The 13395-nt window shown below is 51.2% G+C and overlaps 1 pseudogene; it reads left to right on the forward strand.

The window, feature by feature from the left end:
* The first annotated feature begins 3406 nt into the window (after positions 1–3406).
* LOC149361300 (uncharacterized) lies at positions 3407–11594 on the forward strand (annotated as a pseudogene).
* The last annotated feature ends 1801 nt before the right edge of the window (positions 11595–13395 follow it).

A 13395-nucleotide genomic window follows, 5' to 3' on the forward strand; every position in this document is an offset into this window, starting at 1 on the left:
CGCTGTTTGCGTGTTGTAGTGTTTTTCGGCGCCGTAATACTTCGTCCATGCTAGGGGAGAGTTAGTGAGCTTAGCCTTTCGAAATATGCGTTTTTTCTTGTTATTTATCGTTTTAACGATACGTTAAACCATGGGGAACCAGCCCGCTTGGTTATTTCTTTGGTTGGTATATATAGCTTTAAGAGACGCTGAAATTCCGATTTGAAAAGTATCCAGTTTGATTCGACGGAGCGAGAAGGAAACCCAGGTGTAAACTTATCTAAGAAGGTTGTAAGGTCGCGATTTATGCTTACGTAATTGCCTTTATCATAAAGTGTAATTGTCTTTTTAATTCTTTTGTGATTATTCATGCTGCAAGAGAAGGTAGTGTGAACTGCCAATGGTCACGAGGGCATCGGTTCTGGCAGCCTTGACGCCATAGGAAACATATGTGGTTTCTCACACAGCTTCCACAGTCACCGTTCGGCGACGTTCTACCTCACATCAGCGGTAACTCAGGACCTGCTACGTCCGCCGCTTAAGAACGTGGGTGGCGCCGATGAACACTCACAAGGTTAGGGTATTTGAAAACATAAATACCCCTGAAAGCAGAAGATTTCACAGCCGTAGCCGTAGCTCAGTGCTTAGAGCACCGGACGCGTAATTCGGAGGTCGTGGGTTCAGATCCCACCGGCGGCATGTGTTTGTTTTTTCTTTTGCTTTTCTTATCAATTAGCTTTAATCGATAACATATTCAGTAATATTCTAAGTGAACAACTGCACAAAATACATAAATTAATTAAAATCCCCCCTGTGCCTTGGTTTCCGTTGCTGCTGGCTTCTCTCAGATTTTAAACGAGCCCCTCATTCCTCTTCCCTTGTATGCTTAATTGCTTATCGAGGGCATCGGCTCTGGCAGTCTTGATGCCATAGGAAGCATAAGAGGGTTCTCACACAGCTTCGACCCTCGCCGTTCGACAACGTTCTACGTCATATCAGCGGTAATTCAGGACGTGCTACGTCCGCCACTTAAGAACGTGCGTGGCGCTGATGAACACTCTAAAGGTTAGGTTATTTTTAAATATAAATACCCCCGAAAGCAGAAGATTTGACAGCCGTCGCCGTAGCTCAGCGGTAGAGCACCGGATGCGTAATTCGGAGGTCGAGGGCTCGGATCCCACCGGCGGCATGTCGTTGTTTCTTCTGCTTTTCTAATCAAATAGCTTTAAGCAATAACATATTCAGTAATATTCTAAACCGAACAACAGCACAAAATAAAAAATAATTTAAAATCCCCTCTGCCCCTTGTTTTCCGTTGCTGTTGGCTTCTCTCATATTTATAACCAGCCCCTCATTAACCTTTCCTTGTTTGCCTAATTGTTTAGCGTGGGCATCGGTTCAGGCAGTCTTGACGCCATAGGAAGCATAAGAGGGTGCTCACACAGCTTCCACCCTCACAGTTCTGTGATGTTCTACGTCATATCAGCGGTAACTCAGGACCTGCTATGTGCGCCGCTTAAGAACGTGGGTGGCGCTGATGAACACTCTCAAGGCTAGGGTATTTGTAAACATAAATACCCCCCTCCCCCCCCCCAAGCAGAATATTTGACAGCCGTCGCCGTAGCTCAGCGGTAGAGCACCGGACGCGTAATTCGGAGGTCGTGGGTTCGGATCCTACTGGCGGCATGTGGTTGTTTTTAGAGCGCAGCTCTTTGGCGTCCGTTCCTGGGTTTCGCGTCGGCGTCGTCGTCGGCCCTTGTCGTCGGCGTCGGCCTCGTAACCAGCTCCGCCCCCCTTTCATCCGCAGCTGGGGTTGACTCACTATAGGCGTCAGCGGCATCAGTCAGTCGCTGCTATCTCTTCCCTCCTCCCTTTATCGTGTTGTCCGCTTGCTGCGTGCGCTTCTGCCCCCATCGTTTGCGGCTGGGTGTACACGCCGCCCCCCTCCCCCCTCTTCCTGCGAGTCTCCGGTTGTCAAAGCGCCGGCTCGAACTTAATTCCTTTCTTCGCTCCTCCTCCAATGCAACCCCTGTGCGGTGGCAATCAGAGAGCCAGATCGGTGGCGGTGGATCTGTATATGTGCACCGCCCGAGCCGAAATTGCCGCTGCCGTTCGCCCTGTGCGGTGGCAATCAGAGAGCCAGATCGGTGGCGGTGGATCTGTATATGTGCACCGCCCGAGCCGAAATTGCCGCTGCCGTTCGCCCTGTGCGGTGGCAATCAGAGAGCCAGATCGGTGGCGGCGGATCTGTATATGTGCACCGCCCGAGCCGAAATTGCCGCTGCCGTTCGCCACTGCGAAATTATCTGCCAGTTCTTTCTGAGCCATGAGCGAGACGACCGATGGAAGTCCTCCGTCTGCTAAAAAAAAATTCTGTGATAGCGCATACATGTGTTGCTCGATTTCTTTGCCTCAATCTATCGAAAAGGTGGAACAGCTTATTTGCTGCGCTCAAATTTCGCATTAGGAAGTAACGTAATCGTCGGTAATTTTTTTTCTTCTGCTTTTCTAATCAAATAGCTTTAAGCAATAACATATTGATACATGCCTTCGAAGAGACAGAAGTAGTGCATGCGCTAGTAGAGGAAGAAGTTGGTGGTCTCTCGCGCGCGCGCTCGAACCACTGAGGGACCGCCGCAGGTTTTTCGTCTCAGCGCCGGTGTTCTATTCGCGTTGCACGCTACAGTTTGGTGGAGCAGTGCTGGGTACGCCTCCCGACCCGCGCACTCCGTAGAGCGTCACTACGGACCTCACACCGGTTCACCAGCGACCCTGCCGCCGTCTCCGCGGAGAGTCGCCTGAATTTGGGCTTCTTCCCCCGCCAACAAGGACGACGCAACTTTGACCGCCGAGCCCAACTGACATGGCCACTGAAACCAGGCCCCCGCCGCCGATCCAGCCTCTACCGTCGAGTCCAACTGCCATGGCCGCTGACACCAGGTCCCTGGCGCCGATCCTTTGCCACCCACCGCGAACATCGCCATCTTTTCACGGTGACGTGTTCGAAGACGCTGAGGATTGGCTGGAGACTTTCGAGCGGGTGGCACGCTACAACGGTTGGTGCGACGAGCGCAAGCTAAATAACGTCTACTTTGCCCTTGAAGAGTCTGCCAGGACGTGGTTTGAGAACCACGAGGCTACCCTTCCCACCTGGGAGGCGTTTTGCCGGAGTCTCCTGGCCACGTGCCCCAACGCTGACCGCCGGGAGAAGGCTGAAGCTGCGCTGCACTCCCGAAATCAGCGCACGAACGAAAGTGTGCGCATGTATGCCGAAGATATGGCCCGTCTCTTCAAGCGCGCCGCCCCCGACATGACAGAGGAGAAGAAGCTGCGCCATCTCAAGGGTGGGGTTAAGCAGGATCTGTTCGCGGGCCTCGTGCGCAGCCCACCAAGCACGGTGGCGGAATTTATAACCGAGGCGACCACGATGGAGACGACGCTGCAGCATCGGGCCCGCCAGTACATCCGGGACATCAACAGCATGGTGCCCGAAGGCTTTTCGTCGTGTCTCAGAGGCAGTGCAGACACACTGCGCGAACTAACTTAAACGGATCCATCTGCCCCAGGCTGCACCACCTGCGCCGCTGGCAGCGCTGACCGAAGTCGTCAGGGACGGGGTGCGACAGGTTGCGCAGGCGCCTCCTGTACCCGAAGCGCCGCCCCGGTTCGATGAGAGACCTACGTACGCATCCGTTGTACGTCGCACGACTGGCTACGGTCCCATTACCCCGACGCCTGGCGTGACCAACATCGGTACGTGTCACGCAAACATGCCTGGCTACGGTATGACCCCTACGACCCCCGTCAGTAACATCGCCGCTGCTACAGCTGGTCCACGCCCTCGCAAGTCGGATTTGTGGCGAACACCGGACCGCAGGCCTCTTTGCTACCACTGTGGGGAGCCTGGTCACCTCTACCGAGCGTGTCCGGACCGCCAAGTCGGCCTTCGCGGTTTCCATCCCGACGCACCTTGCCCTCAGAACGGCGAACGACCGCATGAGATTGCGCAGCATCTCTGGGCACGCCAGAACCCTGTCTACTCTGGAAGGCGCGAGTCCCGTTCGCCTTCGCCTCTACGTTATCGCTCTTCCAGCCCTGGCCTCCAGAGTACCTCTGCTGGCCGTCGCTCGCCGAGTCCGCGTCGGGAAAACTAACACCAGCGACCTCTGGAGGCAAGGCCGCTGACGTCGAAACGTGTCAAGATCCTCCATCGTGCAACCCTCGAGCCGACGATACCTCGACAGAGAGAGGCAGCGACAGTATCAGATACGCTGCATCCGATTTGTGTGTGACAATTGATGGCACTCAGATTACCGCGCTGCTCGATACCGGTGCTGATTACTCTGTTATGAGCCGTGCCTTTGCTGGAGAACTCAAGAAGGTTCTGACACCGTGGACGGGGACCTCCATTCGCACCGCTGGTGGCCACCTAATTTCCCCTGTGGGCAAGTGCACGGCTAGAGTTGGGATTAGTGGTTTCACGTACGTTGGTCAATTTGTTGTACTCCCCGAGTGTTCCAGAGACTTGATTCTGGGGATCGACTTCCTGCAGTCGAACGGCGCTGTGATTGACTTTCAGGAGGCACGCGTCACGTTCTCGACCAAACAGGCCGTGGCGCGCTTTGACTCCCGCGATCCCTGCAGCAACGCCCTGCGCATTGTCGAGAACGACGTTACGGTGCCGCCGCGGTGCAGTGTTCTGGTTCTCGTGCGGAATGACCTCTTTCACGACTACGAGGGCCTAGCGGACAGCAATAGTCCACTGCTGCTTAAGCGGAGACTTGCCGTTGCAAGAGCTCTCGTCCAACTACGTGACGGCCACACCCACGTCCTCCTGACTAACTTTGCCAACGAATATCAGCACCTGGCCAAAGGCATGGCTATTGCCTTCCTCCACGACGTTGTTGAGGTTCCAGGTTTGTGCACCGTGGGAGCACCCACTCCGGAGTATGCTGGCCCACATCACGTTCTTCAGTCAGTCAGAATAAATCCTGCCCTGCCGTCGGTTCAGGGGGATCTTCTGTCGGACCTCTTGGCAGATATTGCGGACTGTTTCGCTACGTGCTCGAAGGTCGGCCGAACTCCACTCGCCAAGCATCGTATCATCACTGATGAGACTACGCGACTCGTCTGCCAGCGCCCCTATCGTGTTTCCCCGGTGGAGAGAGAAGCCATTCAGAATCAGGTTGCCGAGATGCTTGCAGACGATGTCAGTCAGCCGTCCACCAGTCCGTTGGCATCGCCTGTGGTTCTTGTCAAAAAAAAAGAACAATACTCTGCGTTTCTGCGCGGACTACAGGAAACTTAACGTGACCAAAAAGGACGTTTACCCGCTGGCCAGGACAGATGACGCGCTCGACCGATTGCGGAATGCCCGATACTTCTCGTCATTAGATATTAAAAGTGGGTACTGGCAAATCGAAGTGGACGAGCGAGACCGGGAGAAGATGGCTTTCGTGACGCCTGACGGCCTATATGAGGCTTACCACCTCTTTTAATCCTCATCCACATCAATGACCTACCGATCAACATAAAATCCACGCTACGTTTATTCGCAGATGACTGCGCAATTTACAGCCCCATCCACGGCGCTAGCGCCATTGCCGCTCTTCAACAGGATCTAACCACTATCTCCGCGTGGTGTGACAAATGGCACATGCCTCATAATCTAAATAAATGCCAATCCATATCATTCTCCCGCAAAAAATACAGTTATTGATAGCACTTACAACATAAAATCGGTCACCGTCACCAGAACATCATCTTATAACTACCTAGGAGTACACATCACATCATCGCTGTCATGGAAAACACACATTCAGACCATCTGTTCCAAAGCATCACGCACACTTGGTTTTCTCCGGCGCAATCAAAAATCTGCATCACCTGAAGTAAAAAAGTTGGCATATATAACATTCGTACGTCCTAAACTGGAGTACGCGTCATCTGTCTGGCATCCATCACAATCGTATCTCATCTCAGACCTTGAAGCCATTCAAAATCGCGCCGTCCGTTTCATTACATCGCAGTACTCAAGAAATACCAGCGTAACATTACTAAAACGATCCGTCGGCCTTCAAACACTAGCAACTCGCCGTGTTATTTCTCGGCTATGCCTCTTTCACTCTTTCTTTTATCGCTCACCAAGACATTTGTTGCTGCAGCCACCCCCACGTACGTCATCCCGCCTAAACCACAGTAACCCAATCGCACGCATTAAAACCCGCACCTCCGCAATGAGCAGTTCATTTTTTTCCCGACGACATAGTGCTCTGGAATGGCCTTCCCGACAACATAACATGCTCCGATCGCCGCCTTTTCCGCGAAAAACTTGCTAATCACTTCTCATAAACATATTCATACTGCGACACCGAAGTGCCAACTGTTCCTTGTTTTCTTTTTGTATGTATATTTCTTGCTTTTAGTTTGTATATTATTGTACTCTTTTTGTACCCCGTGTATTTTTCCCCCTTTCTTTTTTTGTGTGTGTTCTCTGCCACTAACCTCCAACCTGTATGTACGCCCCCCCCCCCCCCCCTTGTGTAATGCCTTCGGGCCTTTAAGGGACAAATAAATAAAATGAAATGAAAGTGCTTCCATTTGGTCTGTGCTCAGCACCGGCCACGTTCCAACGCATGATGGACACTGTTCTCTCCGGCTTGAAATGGCAGTCCTGCTTGGTGTACCTAGACGATGTCGTTATCTTTTCGACCACCTTTGACCAACACTTGGAGCGGTTGCGCATTGTGCTGCAAGCGCTCAAATCCGCGCAACTCACCATCAAAGCCGAGAAATGCCATTTTGGCTTTGAGGAACTTCGCTTTCTTGGTCACGTTGTCAGCGCACAAGGTGTTCGCCCGGACCCTGACAGAACCGCTGCCGTCTCAGGTTTTCCACGCCCAACTGACAAGAAGGCCGTTCGCCGGTTTTTGGGCCTGTGTTCCTATTTAGGCGCTTTATTCAAGATTTCTCGAACATCGCGGAACCGCTGAACGCACTGACCCGTGACGACACGCCCTTCCTGTAGGGGACCGATGAAGAGGCTGCATTTATCGAGCTTCGCAGCCGTCTGCAAAGCACTCCGATACTCGGTCATTTCGACCAGCATGCTGCCACGGACATCCACACTGACGCCAGCAATGTTGGCCTCTGTGCAGTACTGATCCAGTGGCAAGACGGTGCAGAACGGGTCATCAGTTATGCTAGTCGAACACTTACGCGCTCCGAGACCAATTATTCTACGACGGAAAAAGAATGTCTTGCAGTGATATGGGCCATCTGCAAGTTCCGACCGTACCTCTACGGACGACCCTTCCGTGTGGTAAGCGACCACCACTCCTTATGCTAGCTGGCGAGCCTCAAAACCCCTCAGGACGCTTGGCTAGATGGAGCTTATGCCTGCAAGATTACGACTTAACAGTAGTTTACAAGTCTGACCGTAAGCATCAGGATGCGGATTGTCTGTCGCGCGCGCCTATCCCAATCAATACCGAAGAAACCACCGATGATTTTCCTTTCCTGGGCTCTGTTAGTACCACCCAAATGGCGCAGCTTCAGAGGGCGGACTCGGAGTTAGCGCCGCTCATCAATTACCTCGAAGGCAGTGAAGCTCCCATTCCTCGTGTTTTTCTTCGAGGGTTTCACGCCTTCACTTTACGGTCTGCTGTTCTCTACAAGCGCAACTTTGCCAACAGCGAAGAAGTGTTCCTACTTGTCGTACCATCACAGCTGCTGTCTGAGATCTTGAGTGCCTGTTATGATGCACCATCCGCCGGCCACCTTGGTGTCAGCCGTACACTGGCGCGAATTAGACAAAAGTATTATTGGCCCAGGTTACTCCCATCGGTGCGGGCCTACGTAAAAACATGCCGTGAATGCCAGCGTCGGAAGACTCCTCCATTGAAACCAGCCGGATTTCTTCAACCCGTCGATCCACCGAAGACCCCTTTCCAACAAGTGGGCATGGACCTCCTTGGTCCATTTCCGAAGTCTTCGTCTGGAAAGCTTTGGATAGTCGTTGCGACTGACTACCTCACACGGTATGCAGACACCACGTCTCTTGTCAAAGGCACTGCTGCTGAAGTGGCGCAGTTCTTCGTCCACAACATTGTCTTGCGTCATGGAGCACCCGCCGTTGTTGTTACTGACCGGGCAACTGCTTTCACGGCCCGCTTAACCAAGTCCGTGATGACTCTGACGCACACGACCCATCGACGGGCTACGGCGTATCACGCGCAGACAAACAAGTTGGTAGAGCGACTCAACCGCACACTAGCCGACATGCTATCAATATACGTTGATGTCGAGCATCGAACTTGGGACACCATTCTGCCATACGTAACGTTTCCGTACAACACCGCCCTGCAGGAAACAACCCGACTGACTCCCTTTCAGCTTGTCTTCGGTCGGCAGGTGACCACTCCATTGGATGCTACGTTGCCCGTCGACCCTTACTGCGACTCTGACGCTGACCTCGACGTAGACACCTTCGTTCCGCGTGCTGAGGAAGCGCGGCAATTGGCACGCCTGCGAATTAACCGCCAACAGGAGACTGACGCCACTAGGTACAACCTTGCACGCCGTTACGTCAGTTACGCGCCCGGCGACCTTGTGTGGATTTGGACACCTGTTCGTCGCCGTGGGCTTTCTGAAAAGTTTCTGCGCCGATACTTCGGCCCGTACGAAGTAGTGCGCCGCATCAGTGAAGTGACTTATGCAGATGCTCCCGTCCCGACAGCTTCTTCATCGCGCCGGTCGCACCGAACTGAAGTCGTGCACATTGTTCGCATGAAGCCTTATCACGACCGGCTACCTGACTGAACTGCGGTTCCCTGCAGCTGTGTTCTACCCTCTTGCTGTCTTTTCTCTCCTAGCCGCATCGTGTCGATGCTGCAGAAGAGGGGGGCAGTGATACATGCCTTCGAAGAGACAGAAGTAGTACATGCGCTAGTAGAGGAAGAAGATGGTGGTCTCTCGCGCGCGCGCTCGAACCACTGAGGGACCGCCGCAGGGTTTTCGTCTCTGCGCCGATGTTCTATTCGCGTTGGACGCTACAATATTCAGGAATATTTTAAATCGAACAAAAGCGCAAAACAAAAAGTAATTACAAATACCCTCTGTCCTTTGGTTTCCGTGGCTGTTGGCTTCTCTCAGATTTATAACGAGCCCCTCATTCCCCTTCCCTTGTTTGCTTAATTGCTTAGCGAGTGCCTCGGTTCTGGCAGTCTTGATGGCATAGGAAGCATAAGAGGGTTCTCACAAAGCTTCCACCCACACCGTTCTACGACGTTCTACGTCATATCAGCGGTAACTCAGGACGTGCTACGTACGCCACTTCAGAACGTGCGTGGCGCTGAAGAACACTCTCAAGGTTAGGTTATTTGTAAACATAAATACCCCCGAAAGCAGAAGATTTGACATCCGTCGCCGTAGCTCAGCGGTAGAGCACCGCACGCGTAATTCGGAGGTCGTGGGCTCGGATCCCACCGGCGGCATTTCGTTGGTTCTACTTCTCATTTTCTAATCAATAAGCTTTAAGCGATTACATATTCAGTAATATTCTAAACCGAACAATAGCACAAAATAAACAAAGTAATTGAAAATCCCCTCTGTCTCTTGGTTTCTGTAGCTGTTGGCGTCTCTCATATTTATAACCAGCCCCTCATTCGCCTTTCCTTGTTCGCCTAATTGCTTAGCGAGGACCTCGGCTCTGGCAGCCTTGACGCCATAAGAAGTATAAGAGGGTTCTCACACAGGTTCCACCCTCGCCGTTCGACGACGTTCTACGTCATATCCGCGGTAACTCAGGACCTGCTACGTCCGCCGCTTAAGAACGTGGGTGGCGCTGATGAACACTCTTAAGGTTAGGGTATTTGTAAACATAAATACCCCCCCACGCAGACTATTTGACAGCCGTCGCCGTAGCTCAGCGGTAGACCACCGGACGCGTATATCAGAGGTCGTGGGTTCGGATCCCACCGGCGGCGTGTGGTTGTTTTTTCTGCTGCTTTTCTTATCAATTAGCTTCGCGCGATAACATATTCAGTAATAATCTAAATCGAACAACAACACAAAATAAATAAATTATTAAAAATCCCGTCTTTCCCATGGTTACCGTGGCTGTTCTCCTCTCTCAGATTTATAACAAGCCCCTCATTCCTCTTCCCTTGTTTGCTTATTGCTTAGCGAGGGCCTCGGTTCTCTCATCCTTGACGCCATAGGAAGTATAAGAGGGTTCTCACACAGCTTCCACCCTCGCCATTCGACGACGTTCTACGTCATACCAGCGGCAACTCCGGACGTGCTAAGTCCGCCACTTAAGAACGTGCGTGGCGCTGGTGAACACTCCCATGGTTAGGTTATTTGTAAATATAAATACCCCCGAAAGCAGAAGATTTGACAGCCGTTGCCGTAGCTCAGCGGTAGAGCACCGCACGCGTAATTCGGAGGTCGTGTGCTCGGATCTCACCGGCGGCATGTCGTTGTTACTTCTTGTCGTTTTCTAATCAATTAGCTTTAAGCGATTACATATTCAGTAATATTCTAAACCGAACAACAGCCCCAAAAAAAATAATTAAAAATCCCCTCTTTCCCTTGGTTTCCGTGGCAGTTGGCTTCTCTCATATTTATAGCCAGCCCCTCAATCCCCTTTCTTTGGTTCCATAATTGTTTAGCGAGGGCATCGGTTCTGGCAGCCTTGACGCCAGAGGAAGCATAAGACAGTTCTCACACAGCTTGCACCAGCACCGTACGACGACGATCTACGTAATATCAGCGGTAACTCAGGACCTGCTACGTCCGCCGCTTAAGAACGTGGGTGGCGTTGATGAACACTCTCAAGGTTAGGTTATTTGTAAACATAAATACCCCGAAAGCAAAAGATTTGACAACCGTCGCCGCAGCTGAGCGGTAGAGAACCGGACGCGTAATGCGGAGGTCATGGGTTCGGATCCCGCCGGTGGCATGTGGTTGTTTTTTCCTCGGCTTTTCTAATCAATTAGCTTTAAACGATAACAGATTCAGTAACTTTATAAATCGAAGAGCAAAAAATAAAAAATAAATAAATATCACCTTTGTCCCTTGGTTTCCGTGGCTGTTGGCTTCTCTCATATTTATAACGAGCCCATCATACCCCTTCCTTTGTTTTCTTATTAGCTTAGCGAGGGCCTCGCTTCTGGCAGCCTTGACACCATGGGAAGCATAAGAGGGTTCTCACATAGCTTCCACCCTCGCCGTTCGACGATGTTCTACGTCATATCAGCGATAACTCAGACGTGCTACGTCCGCCGCTTAAGAACGTGGTTGGCGCCAATGAACACTCTCAAGGTTAGGGTATTTGTAAACATAAATACCCCCGAAAGCAGAAGATTTGACAGCCGTCGCCGTAGCTCAGCGGTAGAGCACCGCACGCGTAATTCGGAGGTCGTGTGCTCGGATCTCACCGGCGGCATGTCGTTGTTTCTTCTCGTTTTCTAATCAATTAACTTCAAGCGATAACATATTCAGTAATATCCTAAATCGAACAAAAGCACAAAATAAATAAATGAATGAAAAACCCCCTCTGCTCTTGGTTTCTCTGGGTGTAGGCTTCTGTCATATTCATAACGAGCCCCTGATTCCCTTTCCTTCTTTGCTTAATTGCTTAGCAAGGGCCTCGGTTCGGGCATCCTTGACGCCATAGAAAGCATAAGAGGGTTCTCACACAGCTTCCACCCTCGCTCTTTGACGACGTTCGACGTCATATAAGCAGTAACTAAGGACGTGCTGCGTCCAGCATTTAAGAAAGTGCGTGGCGCTGATGAACACTCTCAACGTTAGGTTATTTGTAAACATAAATACCCCTGAAAGCAGAATATTTCACAGCCGTAGCCGTAGCTCAGCGCTAGAGCACCGGACGCGTTACTCGGAGGTCGTGGGTTCGGATCCCACCGGCGGCATGTGGTTGTTTTTTCTTCTCCTTTTCTAATCAAATAGCTTTAAGCGATAACATATTCTGTAATATTCTAAATCGAACAACGGCACAAAATAAAAAATAATTAAAAGTCGCCTTTGTCCCTTGGTTTCCGTGGCTTTCGGCCTCTCTGAGATTTATAACGAGCCCCCCATTCCTCTTCCCTTGTTTGCTTAATTGCTTAGCGAGGGCCTCGGTTATCTCATCCTTGACGCCATAGGAAGTATAAGAGGGTTCTCACACAGCTTCCAACCTCGCCGTTCGACGACGTTCTACGTCATATCAGCGGTAAATCAGGACGTGCTACGTCCGCCACTTAAGAACGTGCGTGGCGCTGATGAACCCTCTCAAGGTTAGGTTATTTGCAAATTTAAATACCCCCGAAAGCAGAAGATTTGACAGCCGTCGCCGTAGCTAGGCGGTTGAGCACCGCACGCGTAATTCGGAGGTCGTTGGCTCGGATCCCACCGGCGGCATGTCGTTGTTACTTCTTGTCGTTTTCTAATCAATTAGCTTTAAGCGATTACATATTCAGTAATATTCTAAACCGAGCAGCCCAAATAAAAAAATAATTAAAAATCCCCTCTTTCCTTTGGTTTCCGTGGCAGTTGGCTTCTCTCTTATTTATAGCCAGCCCCTCAATCCCCTTTTTTTGGTTGCATAATTGTTTAGCGACGGCATCGGTTATGGCAGCCTTGACGCCATAGGAAGCATAAGAGGGTTCTCACACAGCTTCCACCCGCACTGTTCGACGACGTTCTACGTAATATCAGCGGTAACTCAGGACCTGCTACGTCCGCCGCTTAAGAACGTGGGTGGCGTTGATGAACACTCTCAAGGTTAGGTTATTTGTAAACATAAATACCCCCGAAAGCAGAAGATTTGACAACCGTCGCCGCAGCTCAGCGGTAGAGAACCGGACGCGTAATGCGGAGGTCATGGGTTCGGATCCCGCCGGTGGCATGTGGTTGTTTTTTCTTCGGCTTTTCTAATCAATTAGCTTTAAACGATAACAGATTCAGTAACATTATAAATCGAACAGCACAAAATAAAAAATAAATAAATATCTCCTTTGTCCCTTGGTTTCCGTGGCTGTTGGCTTCTCTCAGATTTATAACGAGCCCATCATACCCCTTCCTTTGTTTGCTTAATTGCTTAGCGAGGGCCTCGGTTATCTCATCCTTGACGCCATAGGAAGTATAAGAGGGTTCTCACAAAGCTTCCACCCTCGCCGTTCGACGACGTTCTACGTCATATCAGCGGTAACTCAAGACGTGCTACGTCCGCCACTTAAGAACGTGCGTGGCGCTGATGAACACTCTCAAGGTTAGGTTATTTGTAAACATAAATACCCCCGAAAGCAGAAGATTTGACAGCCGTCACCGTAGCTCAGCGGTAGAGCACCGCACGCGTAATTCGAAGGTCGTGGGCACGGATCCCACCGGCGGCATTTCGTTGGTTCTTCT

The sequence above is a fragment of the Amblyomma mixtum genome, chromosome 2 (assembly GCF_055824585.1).
Source record: "Amblyomma mixtum isolate Tamu chromosome 2, ASM5582458v1, whole genome shotgun sequence".
NCBI classification, from domain to species: Eukaryota; Metazoa; Arthropoda; class Arachnida; order Ixodida; family Ixodidae; genus Amblyomma; species Amblyomma mixtum.